Below are 9,497 nucleotides of genomic sequence, written 5' to 3'. Positions count from 1 at the left end.
AATAAAAAGGTTTTTGTCCAGTATTAATTCAGCTTGAATTTGTACCAGAACTAATTCAAAAATCCCCCTCAGTAAAGTGATTGAGACGTCGACTTGAAATGTTTGAAGTCTGTTCCAGCGTTTTCCACTGAATCTCTTTCATGAACGGCACCCATGTCCCACAGCTGCCAAATTAGGCTTTTTTATTATTGACGCTGCCTACAAGAGACAACAAAAGCCGCAGTGTTTCCCACCTGGGAGGAGAGGCAGGAGAGACTGAGCGCGAACCTTTCAAGAGGATCTTCCTACAAACAAGCCCACTTAGCCCGCGATGCAAACCGCCACAGGACCGTGTAACGCTCACTCAGAGGGCCAAACACCCAAACATGAGGTGCAGCCATCTTTGATCTCGCCGGCACCAAAGGTCAACAGTGTAACGGTGGTTTGGTTTTTGAACATACACAATGGATTTTCTTTTCTTTTTTTTTTTTTTTTTTAACATCTTCACAAGAAAGGTGGTTTTTTGAAGATGGTATCCCATTGTGGTCAGGCAGAGAAAACACGTTCTCCTAGAGGGGAGTTCATCTCTGCCCGGCGTTTCAAAACAAAAAAGTAAGACCTGGAGAACAAAGCAGCCTTGTGTTCGGGCCGGCTGGTGAGTCAGTGTTTGTGTCTCTATTTTTTTTTTTTTTTTCTTTCTCCACCACTGGCAAAGACAAGAGTTTAGCAGGGAGTGAACGCTATTATTTCATAGCCTGTAAAAACAGATATATAAATGGTACGTAAATTTAAGCCCTGAATAGTGATGAATAGTAATGAATAGCTTATTTGCTGCTAAGACTCAACAGAGGAGTAACCAGAGAGAGAGCTCTGAAGACATTTGATACACCTTGTTCAAAAAGGCTTTTTTTGTGCCAAGGAGTGCGCTGAGATACAATTTGAACAAAGAGAACACAGACAGCATAAAACATTCACCAACTGATGCAACGGTGATTTAAGTCCTCCTAGTTTGTTAATGTTTTTCCCCCATGGTGAAAACGGACTAGCACCGCGCCAAAAAGCCTCCAAAGCGTGATTATTCTTCCTTTTATTTCAGACTGCAGCAACTCTCGGTTTATAAATCAGCCCTGTATGTTTTTTTTTTTTGTTGTTGTTTTTTTTTTACAAGCCGGTTCAACAGGCGGGAAATGCCGCATCATTTTCCATCGCAATTAAGCGGGGGCCCTGGCGCTCGGTGCCAGGTCTGTGTATGGCTCTGGCACCTCCGAGCCCTGCTGGAAAGACTTAACAGGGCCCGGGTGCATGCCTTGGCTCCGACTACCTAGATGGAGTCAGGCAAAGACGCGGCTCCCCTGACGTAATCCTTTAGAAAGCGGCTCTCCTCGCTGGCTGCGAACCACGGCGCATAAAGAGAGCCTCGCTGTGATTATCAGCCACGGTTAAATAAGCGTACGTAAAGCCACAGCGAGGAGACAACATCTAATCTCCCCCTGGCTATGAAAAATAGCCCCCCCACCCCCACCCTCCACCGCCACCGTCTCCTCGCCACTCGTCCAGCCTTGCATCAGAAGCCATTTATGCAAAGCGTAGCTCGGCCTGTCAGCGGCTAATCATTACAAGGATGATCGATGGTGTTTATTTTCTGATGATGGAACGCAACCCCCTGCCTGATGATAATTGTAATAAAAAGGACAGATCAAGCCGGCAAAGTTATTAAATTATCAGACCATAATTTGCATTAATGTCTGCGTTTGGACCGTGGGTTGGAGGTGGGGAGGAGGGGGAGGGGGGAGGGGGGGGTGGCTTGACAGGGACCCAGCACTGGCTTGTTAGAAGAAGTCCACCTTGAAATGCTCTCCCGCTGCCCTTGGCCCCCGGAGATCCCCCCCCCTCCGCCGCCATGACAGCCCCATCATGGTCTCATTATGGCGGCCCGAGGAAGACAGCTTGGATCAGGCCTGGGCTTCGTTTGTCAAATGTTCAGCCCCAATAAAAGATTATGATGTTTCAATTTGCGATTCTAGTTCTAAAAACCAGAAAGACTCTTTCTCTCGGTACCTTTCTTTGTTGAATGAAAGCACATTTAGTTATGCAACAGAATGGATTATTCCCTTTTAACATTTACACATGACATCTGTTTTTCTAAATCGAATCAGACCGTGCTGGATTGATTTCCTTAGCAGAGACGTTCGTAAACAAGAAAAGACTTTCTGACTCTCTGCGCAAGATCCAACATTTTGCTTTTCCATACCTTTTCATGCCTTTAAATCAAAGCGTTAAAATCAATATTAGTGACAAAAAATGTTACAGTACTAACTGGATTCTGCCTCAGTCTGTGTGTCACAAATATGTTGTAATGTATGGAACGTTATAACACACACACACACACACACACACACGTCCATCTTGGAGATCCTGATCATATTGGCTTCAATGAACAACACAACTAGAGGCTGAAAAAATACCAAAGCAAGAGAAAGTGAGGTGCAAAAGCCTCAAAAACTTGTAAAAACTGGAACAATACCCAACACTCTATGAATAAATTGCGTCAATATTGAGCCGACACAATGAGCAACGAGCCTTCATGCAGCTTAATAGCATCATGTTAATTTTGATTGCTCAATACATGCTGATATTTGTCCAGAAGGGCAGGCATCTCCATGTGCTGGTGTGGACACGAGACTGTAGGATTTTCATTAGGTCCTTGTTGAACTTCATGTTTGAAATGCCTGTGGTAGTCAGCTTTATAGTAAGTTACTGCTCCTGCTGCTGTTAGTTTTTACTGCAGTTGCATTGGAAGATTGCTTCCTCCATTTCACGTTTTGCTAGCTAGCTGAAGACTAATTCCAGGTTTTAGTAGATCCACTGCAAACCACTATTGATTTTTTTTTCCAAGACTAATTCCAAGTTTGTTGGAAGTGGGCTTAATCCTTTGTTGAGGATTTAGTGTAGCAGGCCTTGCCAAGTGTATGCATGCAGTAATGTTAAGTTGTAGTAGTGTGAACTATTATAGGTGATTTGCATTCATTACATTATTGTATATTATTGCTCAAAGCTGGCAAGCGTGTAACTAGCGCTGATGTAGTTTTCATTTGTTTTCAATGGATGTATGATTGTTATTTGAGGAGAAACTCCCGACATTTACAATACTAGTAGTCCATACCCGGGGATGCGCGCGCCACAACTCCGCGCAGACTGAAAAATGCGCATAAACAGCGTAAATTTGGGAAAATGGAAAAATCTGCTTCGTCAGTCCCTGCCTATGCCAATGCTCAATGCCCATGTGCAGTTTCAGATTGACTGGCCAACCCACTGAGGAGCAAAATGGATGCAGACAGACAGACAGACGGACAGAGTTTTCCTCATTTTATAGTAGGATGAAGCTCTATCATCAAGAGTAAGGCTGGTTGCTTCACAAGTGATTCTTCCAAACACCCGAAGTTGGAAGTTGATCGGTGTTAAATACAGCAGTATGAAGGGTGGCAAGGCAGTCTAGTGGTTAGAGAAACCATCCTGTGATCAAAAGGCCACAGGCTCAACATCCAACATCCACCTGTCCCGCTGAAGAGTCCTTCAGCCTGACATGGAGCCTCTACTTGCTCATTCATTGTGAACCACTGTGGGTAAGAGCGTCAGCTAAAAGCCGAACTGAACTGAATGGAGTGGAAGTGAAGCGGCTGATTATCCCGGCACACCAGCATCTGTCAAAAACCCTCTCAGTCCTCAAGTCAAGCCGACCCGCGGCCCCAAAAGCCGAGACGGACCCTTGAACCCGTGGAGTGGAGCGGAGCGATGTTCATTAGGCGAGCCGGGGACTTGGAAACATTTGCCTCAGTTTTTTTTTTTAAGCTAAGCGTTTGAACGGGTCTCCAAGGGAAAGGGAACTTCTGGTCGGGAGCCAGCTGGACTGAAAAGATACAGCGGAGGAGAAAAAAAAAAAAAAAAAAAAAGGAGTAAAAAGAGGGCCGCGGCTAATGGGGCTCCACTCCTTTTAAGTGTGGAGCACCAGAGGAATACATGAATGTGGAGAATTCCCCGTTTCCCCTGATTCACACAAGAGGAGCCGAACGCCAGCGGACTTCAAACCGACACAACAGAGCGAAGTTCACCGCAGCCTCTGATGGTGACACACATGTTTTAACAAGTGACAGCGTCCCGGGGCATCGACGCACCGCGGCACATGGCATGTACTCACTAGGTTGCGGGTTCGAGTCCCACACGTGACTTTTATCTCTTCATCCCCTCTCCTTCTCTCTCTCTCTCTCTCTCCTCTGCTGTCTGCAATCCAATACAGGCCAGAAATCACTTAAACATATTTACACAATATCCATATATAATCCAAAAAATATTTATAGAATACATATAATATAGTCCACCTGTTTTATATCCACACTCGTTCCCATACTTCCCACTCTTACAGTCTGCTTAATGTGTTGAATTTGCTGGCAGCGTATGTTTACATAACCCCACTATTGTTTATATTATGTTCAAATGCTTTTTGTCTTATTATTTCTACGGGTCATATTGCTTATTTTATAATCTATTTTGGGTTTATATTCTTTTTCCCCACTGAATACTATTGCTTTTGCTGCTGCAACGACCTAATTTCCCCCTAATTTCATCTCATATTTTTACAGTATACAGCGAATATGTTATGTTAATCACATTATACCTGATTTGACATACATATATATCATAGACAGATAGATCCATAGATACATAGATTGCTTTACTAGCTATGAAGTTTTAGATAAGGAGTTGTCTCTGGTGCTTCCAGGCTGAACGGATGTTGAAACTGACATCTTGGAAGATGAAGAATCAACATCAGAAACACATTTCTGAAAAAAAAAAAAAAACCCTCAAGTCCTTTCAACGTCTTGTTTAATCACAGATGTCAAGTGTGCTCTGAAATTGTGCACCGAAAACCAAAACAGCTCTCAACTCTGTAACAACACTGGTATTCAGCAGCCTTTCCATTGTGAAGCAAAACAAACGCCCCCCTCACACACACACACACACACACACACACACTCAAAAAATTACACCCACAATTATCACAAGTGGCAATTTTGACCAGATGTCGGTAGGATTTGGTCGGCTTCCGAGCGAAGTGGACGTACAGTGTTTTGATGAAGAGCCGGCGCTCCAGAACGCCCTCGACCGGCCAATCAGGAGCGAGCGCCGGTCTCCGATGACCCCGAGGTCAGCGGGGTCAGCGGTGTGAAAAGCAGATCTGAGGGGCGGCAGGCCGACTGCCAAGACAGACCCATAAATCCCCTCTTCCTCTCTTCCTCTCTCTCTCTGAGGAGGAAACCATCTTTTATTTTCACCCCTTAAATAACACCATAATCAGCCTCTTATTGTGTGCCGGGCCGTCGAGAGCTGCAAGAAGAGCGGAGATCAATTAGAGGAGCATGCTGCTGCCCTCGGTCAGCTTTAGTGCTACGGCTCTGAGAGAAAACACACCAACACACACGTGGGCAGCCGTGCAATATGTTAACATCGCTTGATTTTAACCGGATCGGTGTTATGCAAAATAGGGACGCTTCAAGTGAAACAGCTCATTGGGCCTTTAAAGTAATAATCCACAACATTTTCATATAAATAAATGTCTTTTTCGCAACTATCGCAGATTAATATAACAACAGTGATTCAACCTATATCCAGTTCATGAAACTGGGTAGTTAGCATGAGCAGCGATAGCCGCCATGGCTGAACAGACGAAGAAAAGAGAAACTCAAACTGTATCGACAGGAAACCCAAGCTCCGCCCCCACACTGTTTGATTGACAGGTGACCTCCGGGACCTCGAGGATTACCGCTTTAATGAACAGGCACAAATCACTTTCTATAAAGTCTATAAAGTTATGGGTATTTAGTCTTTATATTCACTTTATCTTCACTTTCCTTTATTTAACTTTACTTTATCTCATTTAAACTATGCAGAATCTTATTATGCTTATCATGCCAGCTCAATTTCCCCCCAAAAAATAATGAAATAGCAAGCCAGAAAGCCATGTATGTATGTTTGTATCTACCTGCCCACCTGTCTACCTGTCTGAAACTTTAGGATTTGTCACTACTCTCCATCAGAGTTCACCATGACCGTTCCATCTCAGCACATCGGAGCTCAACAAGTAGAAAACGACAGGATGTTTCCAGGTTTATTTACTGTTCTGGACAGTAGGCCGGCCCGCTGCACAGCGGCAGCCCTGAAGCTCACTCTAGTGGCTGCATGTGGAACAACTTCACTGTACACTTCCAGATAACACGTTGGAAGATTTATCCTCTGAAAAATAAACCTATTTGTTGTAAAGCTGCATATGGAATATCAAAAGTGTCTCTTACTTTGAAGGGAAGGGAAAGGAAAGGGGAGGATAAGATTTGGATTGATGTTTTTGTTTGAAATTCCAAACCTTTAACTTGCTTTTCTTAAACATTTTTGAGTTACGTTTTGTTTTCATACAAATTATCTGTTTTTCTTTACCATGCTGTGTGTTATTATGCTGCTTGGAAGACCCTGATTTCCCCTGGGGGATTAATAAAGAATCAATCAATTAAACAATCTACCCGTCTATCTGCAAAACTATACATGTACCAACACCAGTGGAATTTTTGCCATTACTAGCTGTTATTTTGAGGGTTTTTTTTATTTATTTGATACCCGTATATAGTCAATATTCACAACCACAATACAGCAACTCACATTCCATCATTAATTTACATTTTAGGCTTTTAGCTGCTGCCTTATCCAGGGAGACTTAAGATAATAAGTGAGCAGATGTAGACCAGGAATCACAGCTGCTGATGGACACAGCGGCTGTTCTGTCTTTGGTTTCTTTCTTGTCTGTTGTACAACACAACATCTTAATCAATGAACTGTAACATAAACCTGTGATGTCTCTCAACCTGCTAGTCACCAGGCCATTCTCTGTGAGGACAACTAAAAAGAGGAAAACTAGATTTTTCTGGATAATTCCTCTTAGAGACGGAGTGAAAGTGCAGCAGTAGTGACTTCTACATTGGCTACATCTCTATGTACAAGTGGAATGTAGCATACTGTAGCATAAGTATCGTGAAATGTGCTAAACGATCTCAAATATATTCCGGTACCAGGCTGCAGTGCGGGTGAGTTCTGTTCTGTTAAATAATCATGATGAATAATGAAGGTGAGAATCCACCAGGCAGATCTCCCCTCCTGGGCGGACATTTAATGTCAACCTGACAGGTCTCACCATAGCTTGGGGACAAGGGGGGGATGAAGTTGTCTCCATATTAAGCAGGCAGATTAGACCTGTTAAATGGAGGGCAGCTTGGAGAGGTGGTGTACCGCGGACCTCCGGGGTCTGCATCTCATCAGGTAAGCCCGGGGCCGAGCCTCCGAAACGGGCCGCGGGAGCGGGGAGGGGCCCCTCCCCTCCCGGTGGCACCTGGAAGCCCCGCTGTAGCCCGGCCTCTGGCCCGCCCCGCCGCACCGGCTTCTGAATCTGCAAACTGAAACTGACCTCGCGCTTCTGCCAGCCTCCGCTGCAGCTAGCCCACCCCTTCCCATCATGCACAGGGGCGCAACGAGCTCCCATGAGCCTCGGCTCGCTCCCTGCCATCTGCCGTGATTTATAGAAAACGGCCGATGATTTATGGGCCAGTCATCTCACAATGAAGTCGTTCTCTTTCATTTGCGCGACCTCCCGACCTAGCCGCCACTCCCAGCCAGGTTGGGGAAATGCGCGCTAATCATACACTATGAGGGCTTTTAAACAGGAGGAGCTGGGCGGGGGGAGGCAAATAGAGGCCCTTTAATGAAATTAATTTTCAACAGGGTGTGCATACTAATGGAACAGGCGGGCCTCGGCGGCGTGTCGGCGACGAGACGCGGCCACCGCCGAGAGATGTGAGCGTTAACGAACCCGTTTCAAGGTAGAACATCTGACGGGCCGCCCGGCGCAGCGTGGAGGACTCATCCAACACCGGTGCACCGTCCCCCCACCCCGCTTTGATCTAGGAATGAAACGCCCCATTAGGAGTCAGTGATCCAAAGGATCTGTTTAAAGATTTATACCGTGTTAGAGCTGAGCTTGTAAACCAAACACTGTGGCCCTGCCTGCAAAGAGACTGTTGGCCCACCGTTAATCTGTGCATGTGGTACTGTAATTACCAATAGAGCCGGGGCACATCAGCGGGGCTTTGAAGGGACGGCACCTGGGTTTGCACAAGCATTTGACCACTAACATCTTCAGTTTTTCACTGCCACAGTGTCTATGTAAGCCTCACCACCCACTTTCACTACTATACCTGTCAAATTGTTTTTTTTGGAAGAGATGAGGACCTCCGAATGACAGTCGTTCACCTGTCAAAGTGTCTGACAGAGCAGACAGACTCACTGCTACCCATTGGCTGAGATTTACCAGCGTTTGGCTGATGGCTTGTGCTCATTTCCAAACCTATTTAAAGGCAATGGGTCAGAAATTGTCTTACAGCTGATGTGATTTTGGGTCACGCAGCACAAATCACTTCTGTAGGCGCTTTGTAATGTGTGAGCTGTACATTTTTCAACAAAATATAGGCCTATTGTGATTGTATTGTGTGATCACTATAAGACTTGGCAGCACAACAGTAGATTTTAATAGGATTGTAATTGTAATTTTTTGACACGCATATGCCATCCACACCGACACATAATGTTCTTTGTTGATTCATGTAATCTGAAATAAATGTATTTCCAATATCCAAATTTCTCATTTTTTTTTTAAATCTTTGTGATGAATGCCTTTTTCTTGTGAAATAATATTCGCAGTCTCTAACATTCCTCCAATAATTAATCATGTAAAATAGCCTGAAATGGAAAAAATGAAAGTCACTGGTGTCAAAAGTTCACAATTTTGCATGTCTATACCTGCAAAAGGAGTCGTGAGTTGGCACTGCGAGCTGAGAAGTTTTAAAACCACTGCTGCAGCTCTGACTTGATCTGGCTCACACATTTTGGTTTGTGGGGTAAAACTCACAAAGGACTCCATGTGGCGGCCGTGTGGCTCCGCAGTCCGTCCTGTAACAGAAGTCACAGGTTCGAACTCCACAGCGGCCACGTGTTCAACTGAAGAGCGTCGAGTGGGAAATACGAGTGGAAATGGAGATGAGAGGCAACACAGACAGATGGTTCATAACACAGAAATGCTAAAATTATTCAAACATTTAACACTTGCTGACATATCTAATCACAGCAGATTAGGTAGGCAGTGGGTAAAAGATCACCAATGATGATTTAAAGTCTGAAAAACCAAGCAGTGGTGATAACAGACTGCAGTGGAGTTACAGTACTGTGTTGAGTACCAAGTGTTGAGAGCGCCATCTGCTGTTCATTTCATGTAGAAATCTTGCAATCTCAGGGTTTCTGTACTTTTTACATTTCAAAATCCCACTTTTTCCTGTTCTTAGTTTCTTGATTTGAATGTTTTGGTTGATTTTCAATATGATGCTGACAGTGGCTCGGCAATATGACTTATTCTAGTATTCTACTATTAT

Source organism: Centroberyx affinis, unplaced genomic scaffold (assembly GCF_046629955.1).
Source record: "Centroberyx affinis isolate AG114_WGS23_722 - 3 ecotype Tasmania unplaced genomic scaffold, CSIRO-AGI_Caff_v1 ptg003978l_1, whole genome shotgun sequence".
Lineage (NCBI taxonomy): Eukaryota > Metazoa > Chordata > Actinopteri > Beryciformes > Berycidae > Centroberyx > Centroberyx affinis.
The sequence above is the reverse complement of the archived record's forward strand: the minus strand, read 5'-3'. Positions refer to the sequence as shown.